Genomic DNA, 27,319 nt, shown 5'->3' with positions numbered 1-27,319 from the left:
TACTGTGGCAGTTGGAGAATCCCACTCTGCAGTTGAAACACAAAAATGGTACAAAATGTACAAAAACATCTGCAAAGATGATTTCATTCACCATTGGTACATGGAATGTGCATACATAAATAGACTATACAAAATCCAGTAGACCTGAAAGACAAGCTGCTCTTATTGCAAGAGAACTCAACAGGTATCTCATCCAAATAGCAGCCCTGAATGGAACAAGGCTGGCAAATGAAGGCCAGCTTACTGAATTTGGATACATATTTTTTCAGAGTGGTCACTGTGAAAGGGAGTGCCCACAGTGAAGGGGTGCACTGTGAAGCTGGTGTAGGTTTCTCAATAAAAGCTAATCTAGTTAACAAGCTGGCATGCCTGCCAAAAGGAGTGAATGACAGACTCATGACAATGCAATCATCATTTGCAGGAAAATGTCATGCCACTATCATCAGTATCTATACTGCCACCATGATGAACCCTAATGTGGTCAAAGAAAAATTTTATGAAGACCTAGAGACTCTTATCATCAATGTACTGAAAGAGGACAATCTTAAAACTGGGTGACTTTAATTCTAGAGCAGGCTCAGATTATCAGACTTGTAGGGAGTCCTAGGGAGGAATTGAGTTGGAAACAGCAACAACAATGGTCACTTATTACTGAGGATTTGCACATTCCATGACCTTTTCATCACCAACACTTTTTCTGTTTACCTAAAGGCAATAAAGCTTCATGAATGCACCCACACAGCAAACATTGGCATCTAATAGACTATGGGATTGTAAGGAGAAGAGAGAGACAAGATGTGAGAATGACAAAGGCAATGCATGGTGCAGAGTGTTGGACTGATCATAGACTTATCCTTTCCAAGCAAAATATTGTCACTCATCAGAAATGCTGTCCCTAAAGCAAAATGACTACAAGAAGAATTAATGTCAACAAATTAGAGCACTTCTCTCAGTGTGAACAGTTTGTTGCTAACTTAGAGGGAAAGTTTGAGCCAACACACAGCTGGCAACAGCAGAGTGGAGAAGGAATGAGCAGCTTTCAGAGATTTGGTGTACAGGACTGCATTTGTTCATCTGGGTTGAGCGCTCGCGAACCGTAAGAGTGGTTTGATGAAAATGATGGGGAAATTCAGAAGCTGATGAATGAAAAATGAGTACTCCATAGCATTTACCAACAGGATAATTCATTCATCTCTAAGAAGGCAGGATGTAATTTCAGCAAAAATAAAGTACAATCAAAGCTTAGAGAGATGCAGGATCCCTGGGTGGGTAAGAAGGCAGATGAAATTCAATTTTATGCTGGTAGTAATAATACAAAGTGATTTTTTGATTCCCTGAAAGCTATTTAAGGACCAAAAATATATGATGCATCACAACTACTCAGTGTTGATGGAGCTGCAGTGATTAGTGATAAGGACATGATCTTAGAGAGATGGGCTGAACACTTTCACGGTGTTCTCAATCATCAATCAATGCTAAGGCCGTTAACCTCAGGTTGAAGTCAATCCTTCCTTAGTTGTACTTCCAAATGAAGAAGAAGTTTTGAGTGCCATTAGACTCCTTTCATGTGACAAAGCACCTGGTGTTGATTCCATTCCAGCTGAGATTTACAAGGCAGGGAGTCCATTGTTTATACAAAATCTGACTGAAATTTTCCAGGTTATATGGCAAGAGGAAGTTATCCCCCAGGAGTTCAAGGATGCCTACATTTTCCATCTCTGTAAGGGTAAAGGAAATAGATTGTCCTGTGACAAATCACACGGAAGTCTCTCTCTCTCTCTTAGTCATTGCTGGCAAGATTCTTGCTAGAGTCCTCCTTAATAAGCTGATCCTTCACCTAGAAGATGGTCATCTACCTGAGAGCCAGTGTGACTTCAGAAAGGGCTGAGGAACAGTTGATATAGTATTTGCTGCCTGACAACACCAGGAGACATGCCAAGAGCAGAACAGAGTTCTCTGTGGAGTAAGACCAAGGCCTTTGATACTGTTAGTTGTGAAAGTTTATGGATAATTATGCTAAAATTTCATTGGCCAGAGAAGTTCATCAGTATTGTACAACAATTTCATGCTTGCCCAAGTTCTGGATAATGGACCATGCTCTTATGCTTTCCTAGTTATCAGTGGAATGAAACAGGGCTGTGTGCTTGCTCCCATGCTTTTTGGCATGATGTTTTCAGCCATGTTGTTAAATGCTTTCAATGAGAACGAGCATGGCATCAAGGACAGCTACTGTACTGATGGTAAAATTCTTCAGTTTGGAAAGGCTACAAGCCAACACCATAGTAAATGCTCAATATTGGCTTGTTGATTGATTTACTGATTAGTATAACACATCATTAATTATCTCATTTGTTTTTTGCTTTCTTTTCTTCTATGAAAAAGGATAAAATAGAATAGTAATCAATGTGCCATTTTATAATTTCATCGAGTGGACATTGATTTTTTTTCTGTTATAGAAGTGAATTCAAACTACTTCAAATATATCTATTGATGGCTTTTGATGGAGCAATACAATTCATAATCATAATGTTTATATCTGTATCTAAAACTATATTTGAAAACTCTAAATATATTATTATTGAGAAAATATAATGTTTCTGTGCAAAACATTAGTAATTTAAAACTGGCAGTGTTATCATCCACCTTATTTTATCTGACAATGAATTTTAATTATTTCAGAACTGCGTCTAATTCTTTATTCATTACATTGTTAATACATTTTCAAGAGTTTAAAAATTTTCATTAAACATAATTGTGGCTTCTGATTTCATCTGAAGAAGTTTCCTAATAACACTGATAGTTAATTAAAATAAATATATATGTATATATATGCATATATATCCTTCATATGATCTATTCTCTAATATCTAGATCTTTAATCAATCATGTATCTATGTATCTATATATCTATTCATGTATGTATTTATCTATGTATCTATCTATCTATCTGTCTGCCTATCTCTCTCTCTCTCTCTCTGTCTCTTTCTCATTGGATATCTAATTCCACAAATAGAATGTAAGATCCTTGATTGCAAGGACTTTTGAATTTTTGACTTCGTATTTTCAGCTCCTACGTCTTATGTCATAATAGTAAACACTTAATAAAACTTTGGTACATCAAGTTTAACTGAAGTAAAATGTACTCAGACCCCTCAGTTTATTATACAAAAGGCTAGATATCATAGAGTATTCATGAATAGACTCTAAAGTGTACATTCTGGTGCCCTTCTAGGTATAAAAGGAAAAATCTATTCAACAAAGATAATTAAATTTCAAAGTTTTAAATTCCAATTAACTGTTCAATTATATGCCAATGAATTAACAATTTAAGTAAAATGGAATAATATTTACAAAAAAATATAAACTGCCCAGATTAGCAGAAGGAAATCGAATATCTGAAAAGAACTATTTGAGAAAAAAAAAATTACCAGGCTATAAATGAGTGTCTCAAGTGGAAAGGACCAGGACCAGATGGATTTATAAGTGAATTTTATCAAATATTTATAGATAAACTGATTCCAATATTAAATAAGTTATTTGGAATAATATATAAATAAAGGATTCTACCAAATTCCTTTCATGAAAAAAAATATGATATTAATACTTAAACTAGGAAAAATAAAAACAAAAGAAAACTGTAGACCAATTTCATCAATGATTACAGATGTAAAATCCTAAATAAAATACTAGGTAAAACAATTACAATACATTAAAATGATTATGCATTATAATGAAATGGGCTTTATACCAGAAATGTAGGGATGGCATAACATGAGGAAACCTACTAAAACAATTGATTGCATAAATAATGAAAGTAAAAAAGTAGTACGATGATATCAATAGATACAGAAAAAAGCTTTTGATAAAGTACAATGCTAATTTTTTATTTAAAACACCTGAAAGCTTTGGTTTACAGGGACTTTTCCTTAAACTGCTAAAAAATATTGTTTAAAACCATCAGCAAGCATTATTTGTAATGGGGATAAACTTGAAGTCTTCTCAGTAAGATTTGGTGTGAAACAAGGATGTCTACTGTCAATAATTTTATTCACTATTATATTCAAAATTCTAGCAATAGCAATAAGAGAAGAAAAATAAATGGGATCAGAATAGAGAATGAGGTAACACAACTATTTCTTTTTGCAGATAATATACTTGAAAAATCCCAAAGACTCAACTAAAAAGTTAATTGAAACAAGTAATAATTTTAGCAAAGCAGCAGGATATAAAGTAAATCCACTCAAAACATAAACATTCCTATACATTACAAACAAAACTCTGCAAAATTAGTAAAATGAAAATGTCTCCATTTAAAATAACTCTAGACAGTATCAATTACCTGGGAGTATATCTTCCAAAACATACTCAGACACTTCATGTAACTAAATTACAAAAACAAACAAAAAACATTTGTACAAATAAAATCAAATTTAAATAATTGGAGAAATCATAATTGTTTATGGGTAGGCAGGGTAACATAATGAAAGTGACAATTTTACCCAAATAAGTTTACATATTCAATTCCACGACAAATTACTATCCTTCTTTTACTAAATTAAAAAAAAATAAATTCATTTGGAAAAACAGAAAGTCCACAATATCAAGGAAAATAATGAAAATAATGTAAAGGAATGAAGTTTAGCAGTACCAGGTCTTATAATATAAGGCAGTAATTATTAAATGTATCTGACATTAATTGAGAAATAGAAAGGTAGATCAATGAAATAGAGTAGACATGCAATTTACAACAGCAAATAAACATATTAATCTTGTATCTGACAAGTGTCTAGACTTAATATTTTGAGATAAATATTTATTATTTGGAAAAATACGTTAGGAAAACTGGAAAGCAGTATGAAAGAGACTAGGCATGATAAATAAGCCAAACCAAGAGAACAATGTATTCAATAACAGTAATACTTTTTTAGGCATGACTTTCTGTGAATAAGTTATTTTGACTATAATAAGTACCCAAATTAATTATAAAGGACATATGAAGAAAGACACTATCTATATCCAAACAAAGAACTCATAAATACACATATGTACAGAACAATTTTGGAAACATACGTATATATATATGTGTGTGTGTGTGTGTGTGTGTGTGTGTGTGTGTGTGTGTGTACTGGACACAAATAGGTATATATATATATATATATAGCTACATACATGCTTGCATATTCTTATTTGTGTCTAATTGTAGCCATCTCTAGGGCATGGGGAGATGGAAGAAATAAGGGAAATTTACATGATATTTTGTTGTATATTTTGAAAAGAATTGCAAGTTGTACATAGTAGATTTGCAGTTTCATGGGTATTAATCTTTTTTATTGTACTATGTTATGGGGGAAAATACTATAAAGGACATATGAAGAAAAAAGAGATCCAATTAGTTGTAACGTTGCATATGTAGTTAGGAGGTATTTTGCACCATTCCAAAATTGACAGTGAAAAAATGTAGTTATAAGTCTAGCAAATATATATGTATATATGCACATATATAATCTGACATAAGGGATCAGTTGAACGTGTGATCCCATTATTTCCTTCTAATAATATATCACAGAATCATACAAAAATAGAAATTTCAGAGTGGTAAAGAACCTCAGAATCAATATGATCCATTCTATTTTGAAAAACATAACAAAAACCTTATAATACCATCCCTGACTAGTGATCATCCAGTCTTTACTTGAAAATCTTCAGTGGAAAGGACCATACACTTATTCCTATGAAGTCATTTACATTTGATATAGCTCTAATTTGTAGAAATTTTTTTTTTACATAAAATCTGAGTCTTCCTTCCTTGGTAACTTCGACTTATTTTTCCTAGTTCTTCTTTTTGGAGCACAACTAAACAGAATTAATCTGTTTTTCTAGGTGGTATAGTCTATTAGAGCCCTGGACCTGGAATCAGGAAGACCTGAGTTCAAATCTAGCCTCAGAGATTACTAGCTGTGTGACCCTAGCCAAGTCACTCGACCTTTCTGCCTCATTCTCCTCAACTGTAAAATGGGGGAAATTATAGTACTTACTTTTTCAGCCTTGTGAAAATAAAATGCAACATTTGTAAAGAATTTAGTACAGTGCCTGGCATATAGTTTCCACTTAATAAATGCTTGTTTCCTTCTCCACCCCCAACTCATCTTTTATGTGATAGACCATCAAATACTTGAAGAGTAGAGACTATTATCATCTCCTCTATAGACATCTGTTCTCTACATTTAGTATCCAGCTAGCAGTACCTCTATATAATAGACATAAAATATGTGTAGGAAACCATTCACCATTCCTGTTGTTTACAATGGACATTCTCCAGTTTTTCAATATTCTTCTATTGATCTTCATCCAAATGTTCTCTGCTATGTTTTCTCCATTGCTAGTTTCTGGATTTCTTTTTATTAACATAACTTCTTAATATAGAGTTATGTTTCCTCACTCTTTCACTTCTATATTATTTTTTTCCTATTTGGAATACAGTACAGCTGCCCAAAGCCCTATCTCAATTTTGAGTTTCATCCCAACAAGAGTTATTGATATTTATTAAGTCATTGTGTGTTATTCCATTGAAGCATAGAGTTCGTTTTGTCCTAATCTTTTGTATATTTTTGTATAAATGTCCAAAATCATGGTTTGGTTACTGATTACTTTCTTGGATTTTTGTCCCCTGTGGACCTTTTATTTCTCAACTACTATGTTCAATGTACTTTTTATAGCAATGGTTCTAAAACTTTGGGTGTTGTTTTAATAGCATAATATTCTTTGCCATTTGAAATGACAGTACAACAAAATTTCAAGTTTATAGCACAAGAAAATTCAGTGACTCATGCGTATATAGTTCCCCTACAATAAGAGCAGCCATTTTTATTATATCACAAGACAATTCCAGATCCAATATCCTTTAAAAGTAATATTGATATATAATAAGTATATTTTGTGTTTTTTTCTGTTATATTAACATATATACTTATATGTTATATAATATAACATATATATAATATAATATAATAATATACTTATATTAACAATATAACACTATAACAAATATTGGATAAGTAAAATTGATAAACATCATTAAATATTTTCTATCACCTTCAAGAATAGAACATGTAGATTTTCACAGCATTCCTGATGAAATGCATACCACATTTGTGTTTCATTGAGACACTACTTACGACTAGCTGGACAAGTCAGAGACCCTCTCTATATCATTTCTTTTTCATTCCAATTTTATCTACAGCTTAACGTCTAGCTTGGGGATACTTATCTGTTGATTTTGGCCTGTAACCTTATCTGTTTTCAGAAATTGACAAGATAATTTAGCATGTGTGATGAGACTTCACAACATTTCTTTTTGGTCTATCCTTACTGAAAGTAATACTCAACCCCTTCTCTAGGTGTTTTATGGGGTTTTCTTAGTAATTCCTACAATTAGCATAAAATGTATAAAATAACAAATAAAGGGGGTTGTTATAATTAAATAAATCTGGGGAGCTCAGAGATCTCACTGAGGAGTGCACTAGACATTTTCCTTCTCTTTCTGGAAATACCTGTAATTAATTATAATTGTTGTTGGTACATTTAAGAAATAAGGGGAAAAAAAAAAAACAGGACTTCACCAGATGTTTTCTGAGACTAACCTTCCTGATAATGCTTGTGTACAAATGTATGGTACTAGAGGAGGTAGACTGAAATTTGTTTCAGTAGAATTCAAGGATATCTGGGAGTCTTACGTATATTTCTATGCATAAGCAGTCCCTTTGTGTTCTATTTTCTGGGATTGCCTTTTGTGTTCAACTTAGCTGCTAAACTACTTGAGAACTGTGGCACAGAGATCAAGATTAGATGTAGTGAATCTTCAATATGAGATCAATAATAGAAACATCACTGTCAACAGTATTTGTCAGTCAAAACTATACTTCGAATGGGTACATTTTTGTATCAAAAACAATGCTACTTCCTCTAGTCTTAGTGTCATGGTCCTTGGCTAAATGGGATAATAATGGCTTGGGGGCAAGGAAGAATGAACTAAGGGTAGGAGGAACAATATACAAAGAGAAAGAAGCATCATTATTAATTTTTAAATAGATTTTAATTAGAATTTTTATGAGTAAAAAGTACAAGTGTAAACTAAAAATGGCTACTCACACTAGTGGTGGGACAGCATTGTACAGGTTCAAAGACATGGAGTGACTTCTAAAAGACACACGATTAGTAAGTAAAAGTTCAAGTTCAAATCCTCTGACTTTAAATACAGAGAACTTTCTGCTGTATCAAGGCAGAGGCGAATTCTCAAAGGACACACACAAAAAAGGAGAGCAAAAGAAAACAATGATTGGAGAAAGGCTAGGTATAAGTCTAGTAGGAGAAGAGAAGTCATCTATTTATTATGGAGTCACTTTCACATCTGATCTCCCAAAATACTGACATGATGACCCAGTTGTCTTTTCTTGCTTGGGTCACCAGTCAAGATAATTTGTGGGGAAGTTGGGCTGCAAGTAAGGGCTAAAATCCTTCAGAGTGGGGCATTACTTTACAGCACAGATTGGATTAGGGAATCAACTGTCTGATTCCTTAATCAGCTGATTGGTCCTTTAAAGTTACCAGGATAAGAAGCTTAGCTAGATCCTATGAACATATTATCTAGGCCACCAGGATGACGTCTGACTCTAAAGACTTTGTAGGATTTTGCCAGTCATATGTCTTCCTAAGTTTTGATTCTTCTTCTGTTCAAACTTCCTTTGCCTCTTGGCATCTTTTACTTCAAAGGGATGCTGCTGAGTTTTTTTTGCTCCTACTGCTTAGGAAAGGAACAGAAAACAGACACATCTTGGGGGTAATAAACAGTGGAAACTTTTTCCTTTTATTTTGTTTACTCTATCCACTTCTCTGTGTTCAGTTTGATGAGGCTCACAGGGCTCTTCCTCCTTCCCTTTCTCCTGCCAAGAATTTTTTTCATTATCTTGGTTCACTCTCTCTATTTATCTTTCCTTCCACTCCTAAAATCCTGCACAATGAGGAATAAAAAATTGACAATTCTTCCATAAAGATAAGAAATGATAATTTTAATTTTGTTTATATGAATGTTAAGAAAGAAAGCACAGGTGGTAAAGGTCTATACTTCTTAAGAAGCCTGTGGCTAGGATTCTAATGTTCATTAGAAGAAAACAAGAAGCTGTTATGAAGACATGTCCTTTCATTAAAACTATGGTATTCAAATTGGGCTAGAATTTTTGGGTTGTGTTGGTAGCAACACATTTGAGTGTGAAGTTTTACAAACTTTATTCTGATTCACACAAAGATGAGACATGTGAGGAAGCTATAATGGGCTGTTTTTCATTCTTAGCATCATGCTGATGTTTCTCATATGATGAGTTGTAGAATCTCCTTTTAATTAAAAAAAAAAAAACTTACTAATCCGAACTCATAGATTTTCCTTCCATAATCACATGTGTTGCCATCCATTTGTCAAAATATATGTGCACTTCAGAGAAGTTAAGTGAGTTACAAGAGGAAATAGCAAAATTATACCAGTGGAGGACCTCAACTGTCCCATCTCAAAATCTGATAAATCCAACCAAGAAAGAAACAAGAAAGAAACTAAGGAGATTAATAAACTACTAGAAAAGTTCGATATGGCAGACCTTTAGAGAAAACTGAATGAGGACAGACAGTAATATGCCTTTATCTCAGCAGCAAATGATGCCTACAAAAAAAATTGACTGTGTATTAGGGCATTAGAAAACTCAAAATAAAATGTAGAAAGGCAGAAATAATAAACGTATTCTTTTCAGATAATAATGCAATAAAATTACACTCAATAAATGACAGTGGAAAGATTTATTAAAACTAATTGGAAACTAAATAATCTAATAGTAAAGAATAAGTGGATGTAATGGGACTTAAAAATCTTTCCTGCCCATTAATAGGCCTCAGGGGGGACTATTAAGGGAAGCTTCATTAGGGGAGGCTTGTTTTGTATGAAGGCCCACACCTTTGGTTGATTGTTAATGAGGTCCTGGGTCCTGAGGGTCATACCCTCTGGCTCTGCAAAGTGTGTATGTATGTGTATATATATATATATATATATATATATATACACACACACACACATACATACACATATATGTGTATATATGTATATACACATATATGTATATATACATATATAAACATATATACACATATGTATATGTGTTTATATATGTACATATAGTGTGTATGTATATATGTGTGCATGTATATATGTATATATACATATGTGTGTGTGTATACATACTATAAGGTGAGGTTTTGCTTTGGAGCTCAAATCATTGAAAGAGTATTTGTGTAATTAGGCTATGTGAGATTCTGGGTCTCATTAAAAAGTCCCTGGGCTTTGAAAACCTGAGATGTTGGTGCTTCTCTTTCTGGTAACAATCTTTGTAATATCTATGATCAAACTGTATCTGTTGGTCTTTCTGTCTGTAATTTCTGTTCACATTTTCTCTGAATTTCAGGGTGCTGACTTTTCCCCCCTGACCTAATGATATGATATGAACTATGAACTATGAATGATATGTGTGCTTGATTAAAGTAAGATTGTTTACTTCTTTTAAGGTTACTTTCCTTAGAAAAGCAGATATAAGAAACTGTGCAGTAGGTCCCCCAGTGTTGGGACTGGAAGCTCAATTCCGTGTGGACAGTCTCGGGCAGGTAAAAGTGGGACTTCTAAATCTTAGAGTCTTACGAGGCCCTCCATGAACAGCGGGGGTTCGAGAAGGTCAGACCGAGCTAGCTCGGCTAGCTCGGGTATTTCCGCCTCTCCCCCGGAGATACCTGATGGGTGGAGTCTCCCTGCCCTCGAGGTCGTCCCGGATTGGAGCACACCTAGTTACCTAACAGCATGGTATTGAGATGCAAACTGTGTGGCTGAAGATTAAGTAGGATTGAGGAAGCCAGAAAGCTCTTAGCACGTGTGGAGCCAAAGAGAAAAGTAGGGCTCCGCTTCTTTTCTTTCCTCTCTCCCCTCCCCCTCTCTCCCCGCTTGTACTTCTACTTCCATTCCCTTAAGCTTAGCCTTCTTAGGAAATCTCCCCCTCTTCGTCCTAAGAAAGAAGAGCCCCTGCACTTGTAACCGAAACCCTGTAATAAAGCTCAACCCCTGTTTGACTCTGGAACGTCCTTTCTCTCATATGTGCATCCGGCGTGGCCAGCCGAAGACCTGGACAGGTAAGAAAGACTCGGGTAGCCCAATACAGGCCTCTAGGCTTGGCAGTTGGCGTCCCAACAGGGATTGGGAGCGTAGATAATCCTGGGTGCTTTTGGGGTACACCCGGAAGGGGCTGTGAAAGAAGCGAGTCCCGAATCCTAGATTCGGAAGGAGAGAAAGGGGAGAGAAGCTTCCCAAACCCCTGGGAAAAGGGCAGGGATGAGGAATCAATTGCCAGTAATAAAGCCAGAGGAACAGGAGGTCTGGGCTGAGAAACTTCACAGGGAATGCAGGGAGGCGGGGGTCACAATAGAGTTAAACAACCTCCGAGAATTTTGTAAGGAAGGGCCAGAGAGGCCAGGGCGGGATTGGAATAAGAGTGGAAGCGGAGAAAGGGGAGGGGAGGACCCAGGCAAGCAGAAAGTTAAGCGGAAAGTTAAGGAGGAGCGTAAAGAAAAAATAGACCCGGAGCTCCATCTAGCGGATGGAAAAGGCGAGGCAGGGGAGAATATGCCGTGCCTTCCCTCCGCGCCTTCTTATAACCTGCTCCATTGGTCAGACAGTTCAGGGCCACAGTCCAGTTTGGAAAAAGGAATAAGAAAGGCTATAGAGAATGGAGAAGATGTAGGGACATTTCCTGTGTTAGAAATAGCGGACCCCAGTGTCCCCGGTGGGGTTCGGAGGAGCCACATACCCATAGAGTGGAAGAGAGTGGCGACTCTTAAAGAGGCTTGTACCAAGAATGGCCCTAATTCACCCTTTGTTATAGCCATGCTTGAAACTCTCAGCGGTCAGTTCATTCTGACTCCTAATGACTGGAAGAGCTTAGCCAGAGCCTGCCTTACCCCTGGGCAGAAAGAAATAAGTACAGGGAGGGGCCAGGATCAGCTTCCCATAGCTATTGCCCTTCCCTTAAGGCACTGGAAGCTCAAAGAAAGCCAGAGACCAGTGTGGGGAATAGGAGGGTGCCAAAATACCTTAGAGACAATGCACCCAGTAAAGTGGGAGGCAGAGGATCGCCAAGGGACCGTATGGCCGTTGGTGATTCCAGGACTTAGTTTTAACATCTGGGGCAGGGACATTATGAGCCGCCTCGGGATGAGGTTATCAAATTTTTAGTAAGGGCCATTGCAGTTGCACTGGAGTCCCCACCCTTGAATTGGAAGTCAGACACCCCGATTTGGGCCTTGACCCCAGAAAAACTCCAGGCATTACAAATACTGGTTAAGGAGCAATTAGCACCCTGGAATGCTCCTGTGTTTGTTATAAAGAAAAAATCCGGGAAATTCAGGTTCCTTACAGATCTAAGGAAGGTAAATCAGTCTCTCATGCCTATGGGAGCCCTGCAACCAGGTCTCCCTTCTCCTAATGCCATCCCGGAGGGTTGGTCACTTATAATCATTGATATTCAGGATTGTTTTTTTTCCATTCCTTTAAACAAAGTAGATTGTCTTCGGTTTGCTTTTACAATACCTCATCCCAATAACGAAGGACCTGCAAAGAGGTATCAGTGGAAGGTATTGCCCCAAGGTATGAGTTGCAGCCCCACCATCTGCCAGTGGTATGTTAATCAAGCCTTAGAAAGCCCCAGACAGCAATACCAATGCAAAATCATCCATTATATGGATGACATCCTTATAGCTGCACCTCAGCTCAAGGAACTGGAGAAGTGTTTCCAAGCAGTAGAAAGGAACCTTTTAGGACTAGGATTAGTTATTGCTCCTGAAAAGATACAGAGAGGACCCAATTACAAATATTTGGGATATCAGATACAGGGCACCATCATTCGGCCGGAACCCCCAAAATGGGATATAAAGATCCAAACACTCAATGATGCTCAGAAACTAGTAGGAGCTATCCAATGGATAAGATCAAAGGTGCCTATACCTTTACCTCTCATGCAACCTTTATATTCACTATTGACAGGAGACTCTGCTTTAAATTCCCCACGAACATTGACTCCTGAAGCAGCCAAGGCCATAGAGGCAATAAAAAAAACAATTTTTAGAGTCCATCACATTTTGGTGGGATCCAGGAGGAGATCTGGAGGTATCTATTATCTCCACCACACCTCCCTATGCCGTCATACACCAAAAAGAGAAGCCCCTAGAAGTAAAACAGGAAGCAGTTTACTAAACAAGTGGGAATTTCTGGGACGGTTAGCACTAGAGGCAGTAAGAAGAGCCACCCACATATACCAAAAACAGCCAATTCTTTATGCTACACTCACCACTAAGGATGTAGAAGAGTTAGCTCAGAATCATGTTTCTTGGGCCACTATACTCCACTGGGCCCAGATGAAACCAAATTCGACTTTCCTATTCAAAGAATTATTACAGTGGGCCCCAGCACCAGTGAAAAGGTACTCACCAAACCCAGTAGAAGGGCCTAACATTTTTACAGATGCCACGAAACATCACAAGGCATCTATTTATAATTCGGCCTCCCAAGAGATATATATAATTAACACACCCTACACCTCTACTCAACAGAACGAATTGGAAGCTATAATCCAAGCTCTCCAAATATATAGTGACATACCCATTAATATTATCACTGATAGTCAGTATGCATCTTTATTAATTTCACGGATTGAGGACTCTATTGTAGATTATCGGTCCAATATTTTTTCACAGTGTGAGCGGCTATCGACCACCATTAATAACAGAACACACCCTTTTTATGTTTTACATGTGCGCTCACATACAAATGGCACAGGACCAATTTTTGAAGGAAATCAAATAGCAGACAATTCACTATACCTGGTAGGGCACACTGTGGAACCACAAGAAAGGGCCCAAAAGGCTCATGATAGGTTCCACCTAGCCACAGAAGCCCTCTGCAAATTATATGGGATAACTCAGGAACAGGCCAGAAAAATTGTTAAGAGCTGTCTCCAATGTATCCCATTCCACCCATCTCTAGACCAGGGTGTCAATCCTCGTGGCTTGGCACCCAATGAAATTTGGCAAATGGATGTCACCCATCTTAAGGGCCAGTGCATACATGTGACAGTTGACACATGGTCCGGATTCCTTATGGTGACTTTACAGCCAGGTGAATCAAGTGCTAAAGTAATTCAACATCTTTGGCACTGTTTTTCTGTTTCAGGCTTACCCTTAGAAATAAAGACAGATAACGGCCCTGCCTATACTTCTCAAACCCTTACACACTTCCTCCGCGATCTAGGGATTCGACATGTTACAGGAATCCCCTACAATCCACAAGGCCAGGCCATAGTGGAAAGGGCCAATCTCACCTTGAAGGCGATCCTCGCTAAACAAAGAAGGGGAAAAGGTCGCCTAACACAATCAGAGCTTGATACAGCTGTGTATACACACAATTTTTTGCATATCTCAAGAAACTCACATACTACTCCAGCTATGAGACATTTTGTGACTTTTCCAAGACAACCCCGCAAGGAAAGTAATACCCAGGCTGGATATAAAGACACATGGGCCATGGTAAAGGATATGGCCTCAGGGAAATGGAAAGGTCCGTATAAGATACTAATATGGGGTCCAGGGTATGTTTGTGTCTCCACAGGAAAAGGTGATGCGTGGATTCCCATTAGAAGGATCCGTAGGTGGGAACCGAGGTCGGAGACGACGGAGACGCAGGAGGCGGAGACCCCGGAGAGCCCAGAGACCCCGGAGAAGGATCATACACCACCTGAGCCTGCTGCTGACAGCTTTAACCTTGCTGCCCAGAGAGGAGGCAGCCCTCATCACAACCGCAGACACTGCTGCTGACAGCTTCCCATCTAGGCATCCTTTTTTCGCCAGCTGAATGAGGACTTTGATATCACAAACCCAGGACACTTGGGTGGGGAGGAGGTGACCAATTTTCCACCTGTATAGATCCATTTGCAAGATTAAGGGAGTGGTGACGTGTAAGGCGCCTACACCAGCTGCTTCTCTTAAAATATGCTTTGGGATTTTAGTTGATTGCACTTCCCCAGTTGTAACTCAGCCATTTAGTTTCATCTTTGTTTTATTTGATGCCTCCCTTTGTCAGTTGTGCTAGCTGCAGATTTCTGTGTGAATGAAGTCTTGTTGTAAGGTACTCATATGCTAAAGGCCTTCCTAATCCACTCAGCCTCCAGCCACTGTTTGCTCTAGAGCCAGGTGCGCTCCGCGCATAACAAAGAAGGGGATATGTTGGGACTGGAAGCTCAATTCCGTGTGGACAGTCTCGGGCAGGTAAAAGTGGGACTTCTAAATCTTAGAGTCTTACGAGGCCCTCCATGAACAGCGGGGGTTCGAGAAGGTCAGACCGAGCTAGCTCGGCTAGCTCGGGTATTTCCGCCTCTCCCCCGGAGATACCTGATGGGTGGAGTCTCCCTGCCCTCGAGGTCGTCCCGGATTGGAGCACACCTAGTTACCTAACAGCATGGTATTGAGATGCAAACTGTGTGGCTGAAGATTAAGTAGGATTGAGGAAGCCAGAAAGCTCTTAGCACGTGTGGAGCCAAAGAGAAAAGTAGGGCTCCGCTTCTTTTCTTTCCTCTCTCCCCTCCCCCTCTCTCCCCGCTTGTACTTCTACTTCCATTCCCTTAAGCTTAGCCTTCTTAGGAAATCTCCCCCTCTTCGTCCTAAGAAAGAAGAGCCCCTGCACTTGTAACCGAAACCCTGTAATAAAGCTCAACCCCTGTTTGACTCTGGAACGTCCTTTCTCTCATATGTGCATCCGGCGTGGCCAGCCGAAGACCTGGACAGGTAAGAAAGACTCGGGTAGCCCAATACAGGCCTCTAGGCTTGGCACCCCAGTATATGCTAGGGAGCTCACTACTACAGTGGATCAAAGGAAATATCAAAGAAATAATAATTTCATTAAATAGAATGACAACAATGAGACAATAACCCCAAATTTTGGGGATACAGTCAAAGCAGTACTTAAATGTAAATTTATTTCTCTACTTGCTTATATCAATAAAACAGAGAAAAAGTAGATTGATGAATTGGGATTGCAACAAAAAAAGTAGAAAAAGAACAAATTAGGAATCCCCAGTTGAGCATCAAAGTGAAAATCCAGAGAATCAAAAGTGAGATTAATGAAAGTGAAAGTTAAAAAAACAAAAACAAAAACAAAAACTATTGAGCTAATAAATAAAATTAGAAGGTGATTTTATTAAAAAAAAACAATAAGATAGATGTTAATTGTTTAATTTGATTAAAAAATAAAAAAGAAAAAAATCAAATATCCAGTATCAGAAATAAAAAGGGTGAAATCACCACCAATGAAGGAGAAATTAAAGCAATAACTAGGAAACATTTTGCCCAACTATTTCCCAATAATTCTGGCAATTTGAGTGAAATCAGTGAATATTCATAAAAATGTAAATTACCCAGGTTAACAAATCAGGAAATAGAATATATAAATCAGACCATCTTAGAAAAAGAAATTGGAGGGCAGAGCCAAGATGGCTGAGTAGAAAGACCCACCTGTAGAAGCTACTCCACATGGCCCATAAAATACCTGTAAAAAATGACTCTAAACAAATCCTAGAGCAGCAGAAGTCGCAGAACGACAGAGTGAAAGAGATTTCCAGCCTAGGATAGCCTGGAGGACCAACAGGAAGGCTCTATCGTACCAGCGTGGAGTGGAGTGCAGCCCAACCTGGATGGCATGGCATGATGGGGATAGGACCCAAAGTGGACTTCTGGGAGCCACCAGGGGCAGCATTTCCCAGATTGCTCAGCCCATGGATGCCACAGACATCTTCAGAGGTCAATGAGAAAGTTCCTTCTCCCAGAAGGGAGCTCAATTTAGACCCAGGTCTGCTGCCTCTTCAGCAGTAGCGTTCATTTTTTGGAGCCCTCCACCTGGAACCCCTGGGGGAATTGAGCAGCTGATCTCATTCTCAGGTCTGAGAGCAGCCATGGGGTGAGGAAGAGAATTGACTGGCCTGGTGGAGTTGGAGGAGGTTGTGGAGTGGAAATTCTATTCACAGATCCTGGGCAGAAAAGATTTTGGTTGCTGCCAGTCCAGTTCATAGGCCAGGAGAGGAGTAAACTTTCCCTTGATTGTGCCACCTTGGAGGAACTGAGAACTTACAGGTTCCTGAAATAAATATGCAATGGTCTCAGTCCATGGAAGAACTCAAAAAGGATTTTTAAATCAAGTAAGGAAGGTGGAGGAAAAATTGGGAAGAGAAATAGGAGCAATGCAAGAAAATCATGAAAAGCAAGTCAACAGCTTGCTAAAGGAGACTCGAAAAAATGCAGAAGAAAATAGCACCCTTAAGTATAGGCTAACTCAATTGAAAAATGAGGTCCAAAAAGCCAATCAGGAGAAGAATGCTATAAAAAGCAGAATTAGCCAAATGGAAAAGGAGGTTCAAAAGCTCACTGAAGAAAATAGTTCTTTAAAAATTAGAATGGAGCAGATGGAAGCTAATGATTTTATGAGAAACCAAGAAATTACAAAACAAAACCAAAAGATTGAAAAACAGAAGATAATGTGAAATATCTCATTGGAAAAACAACTGACCTGAAAAATAGATCCAGGAGAGACAATTTAAAAGTTATGAGACTACCTGAAAGCCATAATCAAAAAAGAATCTAGACATCATCTTTCATGAAATTATCAAGGAAAACTGCCCTGATATTCTAGAACCAGGTGGCAAAATAAATATTGAAAAACTCCACCGATCACCTCCTGAAAGAAGTCCAAAAAGAGAAACTCCTAGGAATATTGTAGCCAAATTCCAGAATTCCCAGGTCAAGGAGAAAATATTGCAAGCAGCTAGAAAGAAATTATTTGAGTATTGTGGAAATACAATCAGGAGAACACGGGATCTGACAGCTTCTGCATTAAGGGATCAAAGGGCTTGGAATATCATATTTCAGAAGTCAAAGAAACTGGGATTAAAACCAAGTATCACCTACCCAGCAAAACTGAGTATAATACTTCAAGGGAAAAAATGGTTATTCAATAAAACAGAGTACTTTTAAGCATTCTTGATGAAAAGACCAGAGTTGAACATAAAATTTGACTTTCAAACACAAGAATCAAGAGAAATATGAAGAGGTAAACAGGAAAGAGAAATCATAAGAGACTTTCTAAAGTTGAACTGTTTACATTCCTACATGGAAAGATAATATTTGTAATTTTTGAAACTTTTCTCAATATGTGGGTAGTTGGAAGGATTACACACACACACACACACACATGCACTCACGCATGCAAGCATACGTACATATGTACATACATACATACATATATACGTGTGTGTATATATATATATATGTATATGGACAGAGAAAACAGGGTGAGTTGAATAAGAAGGAATGATATCTAAAATATAAAAGTAAGGGGTGAGAGAGGAATATGTTGGGACGAGAAAGGGAGAAATAGAATGGGGCAAATTATCTCTCATAAAAGAGGCAAGAAAAAGCTTTTTCTATGGAGGAGAAAGAGAGGAGGTGAGAGGGAAAAAGCGAAGCTTACTATCTTTACATTTGGCTAAAGGAAGAAATAACATGATAACTCAGTTAGGTATGAAAATCTATCTTGTACTACAGCAAAGTAGGGGAGAAAGGGACAAGTGGGGTGGGGGGATGATAGAAGGAAGGGCAAATGGGAAGAGGAAGTAATTAGAAGTAAACAGTTTTGGGGAGGGACAAGGTCAAAAGAGAGAATACAATAAATGGGGAGTCAGATAGGATGGAGGGAAATATAGTTAGTCTTATACAACATGACTATTATAGGAGTCCTTTGCAAAGCTACACATATATAGACTATATTGAATTGCTTGTCTTCTCAGTGGAGATGGGTGGGGAGGGAGGAAGGGAGAGAAGTTGGAACTCAAAGTTTTAGGAAGGAATATTGGGAATTGTTTTCGCATACAACTGGGAAATACAAAATACAGGTAATGAGGTATAGAAATCTATCTTGTCCTACAAGAAAAGAGAGAACATGGGGATAAGGAAGGGAGGGATGTGATAGAAAGGAGAGCATATTGAGGGAAGGGGTAATCAGAATATAAGGCGCTATGGGATGGTGGGAGGGGAGAGACGGAGAGAAAAATTGGAACTCAACATTTTGTGGAAATGAATGTTGAAAACTAAAAATAAATATATTAAAAAAAAAAGAAAGAAATTGGATAAGTCATTAATGAACTTCCTAGGAAAAAATCCCCAGGGCTAGATGGGTTCATGAGTGAATTCTACCAAATATTTAAAGAGCAATTATTTCCAATATTGTATAAACTGTTTGGAAAAATAACCAAACAAGGAGTCATACCAAACTCCTTTTATGACACAAATATGGTGCTGACATTTAAAGTACAGAAAGCTAAAGCAGAACAAAAAATAGAGCAATTATAGAGTGATTTCCCTAATAAATATTTGCGCAAAATTTTGAGCAAAATGTTAGCAAGGTGATTACAGCAATATATCATAAGAACTGTACACTATGGCCAGGTCGAATTTATACTAGAAATGCAGGGTTGATACAATAGTAGGAAAACTATCAACATAATTGACCAGATCCCTAGCAAAACAAACAGAAATAATATTATTATCTCCAGAGATGCAAGAAAAAAGCATTTAACTAAATACAGCTCCCATTCCTACTAAAAGCATTAGAGAGCATAGGAATAAAAGGAGTGTTCCTTAAAATGATAAGCAGTATTTAAAACCATCTGAAATCATTATCTGTAATGCAGATAAGCTAGAAGCCTTCCTAATAAGATCAGACATGAAGAAAGGATTCCAATTATCATCACTGTTATTCAGCATAGTACTAGATACGTTAGCTTTAACAATAAGAGAAGAAAAAGAAATTGAAGGAATACGCACTAAGGAAACAAAATCATCACTCTTTGCAGATGATATGATGATATACTTAGAGAACCCTAGAGAATCAAATATAAAAGTATTTGAAATAAATAACATCTTTTAACAAAATTATAGGATATACAATAAACCCACATAATTTATGAGCATTTTTTTATATGGCCAACAAAGCCTAGAAGCAAGAAAGATAAATTCCATTTAAAGTAACTGTAGACACAATACAAAATACTTAGGAGTCTACCTGCCCAGACTAACCCAGGAACCATATAAATACAATTATGAAACACTTTTCAGACAAATAAAGTCAGATCTAAACACTTGGGAAAATATCAATTGTTCATGGTTAGGCTGAACCAATATAATCAAAATGACAACTTTGCCTAAACTAACTTACTTATTCAGTTCCATACAAGCATACATGAAGGAAAATGCTATCCACATTCAGATAAAGAACTGATGGTATCTGAATGCAGATTGTAGCACACATTTTTCAGTTAGTTTATCCTTTTCATGTTTTTTTTCTTTGACCTCTTTCTTCTTTTACAGCTGTGACTAATGTGCAAACATGTTTTACATGATAGCACATCAATTTGTCTACTATTTTAGGCAGCAAGGAGGGGTGGGAGCGAGGGAGATAAATTTGGAATTCTAAATCTCTTAAAAATGAATGCTGAAAATTGTCTTGATATGTAATTTTCAGAAATACTATTTAAAGAATAAACAAGTACATGCATATGCACATACACACACACTCTTCTACACATGTGTATATATGTGTATACACACATATGTAACATATATGTACACAAATACATACACATACATATAAATACAACACACACAACCCCCCATTTGAAATTCCAGTTCCTGGGGTGAATGAGAGAGCATATAGAAAATCAAGTGCTGCTGGACATTTTTCATACATCCTGCTTGTGCCCTGCTAATCTTCCTGCTCATTTGCCAGAGCACTGAGGAAGCACACTCAGTATGAAGTTTTGGAATACTGACGAATAGTGACTGCTTTTATATTACTATTATCATTAAAGTAGTCATTAATATTGATGATAAAATGCAATATGGACATATTGCTTTATTTTGCAAATCACTGTTCATATATTAGCTACCCTAATAAGATTTAATAGCACCCACAAATTTTGATTCACATCACAAATGTCAGACCACATGTTATCATATTTTGACAAATGGACATATTTCTAAAATAGTGGAGGTATTCAAGTAGTTTACACCTATCTTCCATTTTTTTTTAATTTGACAAATCTAACATGTAAATAAATGGAAGTAAGATATTGTCATTTATTTTTTAAGTATCATGATAATTTTAAAGGATTTTATTGTACCAGAGTTATGATTCTATTGATATGGGAGAACTCCTCACAAGAAATTTCATTCTATCAATTCATATTATTACTTGATCTGCAAAGTATAATCTTAGAAAATTATCGAGAACAACAAGAAATTAAGTGATTGTCCAAACTCCATGACTTCCAGTAAATATCAGAGATAGAATTTGAACCCAGGGTTTTGTTTTGTGTTTTTTTAGCATTAAAACTGCTTCACTATCACTATGCTATGAATTGAAAATTATCATCTTTCTATCTCAACTATATGGAAAGCATACCATGATTATGTGAAATGATGACATGCTGAAAAAATTATTGTTTAAATATTTTAAATTTTCTTAATTATATGCTCTCTTCTTTCACTCTTCTCTCATGTTTTACCATTTTGGGTACTCTTTAAAAAAATGAATAAAAAATGCTATTATTACTTGCTGTTCTGTAAACTTCTTCCAAAGTTAAATCATATCAGGAGATTACATGATTTCCCAAGTGATTTAATATTATAAGGCAAACTTTAAAATGTGCTTAAATCCTTTCCTTTTTTCTGTTTACATAATTTCAAATTACCCATATAATTGCAAATCTCATAAGATAGTTTTGGAAGAAAAATTTCCTTAGATATCAGGTTAAATATTTAGAGTGAGCTATAGTGGAGAAAGCACTGAATTAGAAGATATGAGTTCAATTCTTGTTTCTGCCTTTGTTTTCTTGAATGAACTTATCCTATCTGTGTCTGAGGTCCCTGAGCTGTTAACTGAATATCTTCAAGAAACATGGCAAAAAAAGTAGGCTTGATTAACCTTCTCTGTGTAATGGCAAAAATCAAATATCATTTATGAGTAAATGCTCAGAAAAAATGTAAAGTGAGATGTCGATATATTATTATCAGATCCAACTAGATGGCTACAGTCATACATCAGAAGCTCAATCTTTGTAAACTGGTCACCATTTTGCCTGCTATGTCTACAAACCTTAAACTATCCTTCTCAATCTAGGAAATGGAATATAGGAGGAGGGAAAGGAGGGAGAAAAATTTGGAACACAAAATCTTATAAAAATGGATGTTGAAAACTATCTTTACATATAATTGGAAAAATAAATACTAATAACTGCCAAAAAGTGAAATGCACTGAACCAGAAAAAACATTTATTCTTCAACGTTTGAGAAAAATACTAAGGCAATCCTTCCATACCAAATATTCCTAATGTCCAAACTACATGAAGTGACAAGTTTTCAAAATGTGAAGACGTAACGAAGAAAGTACCAGTATGTAGGAGCAAGAGGGAATGCAGTCTTTTTATTGTGTCCTCTATGAGGTTGTCCAAAAGACATTTTAAGAGAATCTGAAAAAGCATGAACTTAATTCCAAGTACTCTTAATCACTTCTAAAATTCATCACTTTATCTACCTGCACAATCCATAAGGAATTAAATTAACAGGAAAATAACTTGTCCTAAATTTCATTCTGTACTACATTAGAATGAGATGATAACAGCAAAAACAGCAACAATAGACAATATTATTCTAATAAGTTGAAAGAGATGAAGGGGGATTTGTTCAGGTTTCCTAAAAAAATTGCCATTTTTGTACCAAATATCGTTCTTGATTCTTAGTTTATGACCTACTATTGGTAACAAATCACAATGGGTACATTTTTCACAATCATCATTAAAAGGAAATCCAGAGAGTACTACTGGTTTATAGAATCACACAATGAATGACTAGAAAAGAACTCTGAAATATGAATTCCACCCACATCTTTCCAGGAAAGATAATATTTAAGCCATCTCTTAAAGATAAACATTTCTCTTGTTTTGAAAGATCACCAGGACCCTTGATAACTCATTTTAAAGATGAACAATCGTCATTTCTTAAAATGTCTTCCATTCATCTAAAAAATTCTATGTTACACTTTAATACCAAGTGAACTAGCTCTGCCTTCAGAGAGGATAGAAAACTCCTGGACCCTGATCTTTTTACAACATTCCCTTCTTTCCCTGAACATCCCAGGCACCCATTAGGGTCAAATGATCCCTTGGTTTTTTTGTTTGTTTGTTTTTATCTGTGCTGTCATTAGAATCTCAAGATGATGTCCAATCAATGCTCATTTTAAGCTGTATTCTCAATGTTGGAGAAAAATTTGCACTGATTCATTCACACATTTTATGTCCCAAACACCATGTGGTCACCTACAGAAAGAGTGAGATGACTAGTTTTTGGCAGTGCAGTTGACAACTTTCCTGGCCAAGCCACATGTGGAATATTGTTCTGGTAAGGACATGGACAAACTGGAGAACATGCATTTTAAGATTCCCAAGGTCTACATTTGGTTTTTGAGCAGTGAAGAAACTGAGACTTGTTGAGATTAAATTATTTGCACAACATCACACAGGTGATCAGAAACAGAGTTGGAAATCACAGCCATGCCATCGTCTTCCAAATCCAGCTCTGTTTCCAGTGGAATACACTGATTCTCTAGATGGACCCTAAAGTGCTTTACAATTCTAATACTCTATGCTTCTATAGTATGATATATGGTGAATTTTTGCTCATATAGTTGAACCAGGTGATTTTCTGATTTTCCTTCCAGCTCTCAGAATTTTTTAAGCGTAAGATCTATCTATTCCATAAAAGGGTAAAACTCATTTTGGCCTTGTGTGTATGTCTCTCTGTGTGCACAGACTTGCATCTTATACACACATGTACACACATGTACACACACACACTCAGAATGGATCTAGACCTGCAAGGAAGTCTAGTCATTTAATCTCATTAATAGTAAAAACTAACTGCTAATGAGGAAATTTCATCTAGTAATATGGATTGACAACTATCTACAATTTTATATTCTTAGAGAATTTGTTGGACCACTGAGAGGTTGTGTCTTGCCCTGGGACTGAAGTCAGGAAGACTCATCTTCTGGAGTTCAAATCTGGTCTCAGATATTTACTAGCTGTGTTACCCTGGGCAAGTCAATTAACCCTGTTGGCCTCACTTCCTCATCTGTGAAATGAGCTGGAGAAAGAAATGGCAAAACAGTCTAAGATCTTTGCAAAGAAAACCCAAAATGGGGTCATGAAGAGTCAGACATGATTGAAATGCAAGAGTTTGTCTTGCAGTCAGGCAACATAGGATGAAATCATGTGTCTTAAATGTCCTAGCTGTGTGACCTTGGGCAAGTTTCATAAGTTCTCAGTGCAGTTAGTAAACTTCTAAACCAGTAAGCCTCACGGAAGTCATTGACTTGCATTGATGGAGAAAATTTCCCTACTTAGGAATTTCCTTTTCTGACAAAATCAGAAGTCAATTCCCTATCACTATTCTATGGCTAGTTTATGTAGAGAATGGAAAGGAGAATTTTATGTAACAGGTCTAGAAAAACAGGTTTTTGACACACACAGAATAAAGGTAAGAGGCTGGAGCAGAATATATTATACTTCAACTGAACTAAAAAAAAAAAGAAAAGAAAAGAAAAGCAGAGATAGCAATCCTGATTTCAGACAAAGCAAAAGCATAAATAGTTCTAATTAAGATATAAGGGAGGAAATGGCATCTTGCTAAAAGAGACCATAGACAATGAAGTAATATTGATGCTAAGCATATGTGCACCAAGTGGTATAGCATCCAAATTTTTGGAGAAGTTAAGGGAGTTAGAGGAAGAAATAGAGAGCAAAACTATGTTAGTGGGGGACCTTCTGCTCCTACTTTCAGAACTAGATAAATCTCACCACTAAATAAACAGGAAAGAATTTAAGGAGGCAAATAGAATTTTAGAAAAGTTAGATATGGTAGGTATCTGGAGAAAACTGAATAGGGATAGAAAGGAATTTGCCTTTTTTGCTCAGCAGTACTTGACACCTACACAAAAATTGACTGTGTAGTCATGTAGACTGTTGTAAGGCATTAAAAACCTCACAATCCAATGCAGAAAGAGAGAGATATTAAATGTATCCTTTTCAGATCATGATACACTAAAAATTACATGTAACAAAGGGCCATGAAAAATAGACTAAAAATTAACTGGAAACTAAATAATATAATCCTTACAAACCTGTGGGTCAAGCAACAAATCATAGAAACAATCAATAACTTCACCCAAGAAAATGATAATAATGAGGCAACATACCAAAACTTATCGGATGCAGCAAAAGCAGTTCTTAGGAGAAATTTGATATCTCTGAATGTTTACATGAATAAGATACAGAAAAGGGAGATCAATGAATTGAGTATGCAACTAAAAAAGCTAAACAAAAGGAACAGATTAAAAATTCCCAATTAAATATTAAATTGGAAATTCTGAAAACCTAAGGAGAGATTAACAAATTTGAAATTAAAACTATTGAACTATTCAGATAAAACTAAGATTTAGTTTTATATAAAAAAACAATAAAATAGATAAACCTTAGGATAATTTGATTAAAAAAAACAAATTACCAGTATCAAAAATGAAAAAAAAATGAATTCGCCACTAATGAAGAGGAAATTAAAAAATAGTTTGAAGTTATTTTGCCCAACTATAGGTCAATAAATCTAATAATCAAAGTGAAAGGGATGTATATTTATAAAAAATAAAAATTGCGCAGGTTAATTGAAGAAGAAATGAAATACTTAAATAAACCCATTTTAGAAAAAAGACTTTGAATAAGTCATCAATGAACCCTCTAAGAAAAGAATCTCCTGCAAAAGATGGATTTACAAGTGAATTCTAGCAAACATTTAAAGAACAATTACTTCTAATCTAGGAAGAAAGAGAAATAAAGAGTACTAACAATGTTTTTTATGCTGTAAAGATGGTGCCAATACCTCAACCCAGAAGAGCCAAAACAGAGCAAGAAAATTATAGAACAATTTCCCTAATGAATATTGATGTAAAAATTCTAATAAATATTAGCAAAGAGTTTATAGCAATAATTACAACACGCTTTTCACATAAATAAAGTCAGATCTAAATAGCTGGAAAACTATCAGTTGCTCATGGGAAGACTTCATGTCTAAAGCACATAGAGAACTGAGTCAAATTTATAAGAATATAAGTCATTCCCCAATTGATAAGTGGTCAAAAGATGGTCAGAGGCAGTTTTCAGATGAAGATGAAGAAATTAAAGCTCTCTGTAGTCATATGAAAAAATGCTCTTTTTCACTATTGATTAGAGAAATACAAATCAAAACAACCTAATGACACCTATCATGTTGCCTAACATGACAAAACAGGAAAAATGATAAACGTTGAAAAGATGTGGGAGAATTGGAAAACTAATGTATTGTTGGTGGAGTTGTGAACTGATCCAGCCATTCTGGAGAGCAATTTGGAAATGTGCCCAAAGGACTATAAAACTGTATATATCCTTTGATCCAGCAATACTATTACTAGGTCTGAATCCCAAAAAGATCATAAAAAAGGGAAGAAGAATCCACATGTACAAAAATATTTATAACAGCTCTTTTGTAGTGACAAAGAATTGGAAATTGAGGGGATGTCCATCAATTAGGGAATGGTTGGACTTGTGGTATATGAATGTAATGGAATACTACTGTTTTATAAAAAATGTTGAGCAAGCAGATTTTAGACAAACCTAGAAAGACTTACATGAAGGGAGTAGAACCATGACTCCATTGTACACAGTAGCAGCAACATTGTGTGATGAACAATGTTGATAGACTTAGCTGTTCTTAGAAATGCAATGATCTAAGACATTTTCAAGGGACTCACGATGGAAAAAGCTGTCCACATCCAGAGGGGGTACAAAAACCATGAATCTGAGTGCAAATAAAAATAAATAAATAAAAATATACTATTTTCTCCTTTTTTTTCTTTCTTATGTTTTCTTTCTTTTGTTTTGATTCTTTTATACATGCATATTTCATGCCATCTTGAGAAGGGGGAAGGAAGGGAGGGAGAAAAAGTGGAATTCAAAATATTGTAACAGTGAATATTTAAAATTATATTTTTATGTAATTGGAAAAA

Source organism: Notamacropus eugenii, chromosome 6 (genome assembly GCF_028372415.1).
Source record: "Notamacropus eugenii isolate mMacEug1 chromosome 6, mMacEug1.pri_v2, whole genome shotgun sequence".
Lineage (NCBI taxonomy): Eukaryota > Metazoa > Chordata > Mammalia > Diprotodontia > Macropodidae > Notamacropus > Notamacropus eugenii.
The sequence above is the reverse complement of the archived record's forward strand: the minus strand, read 5'-3'. Positions refer to the sequence as shown.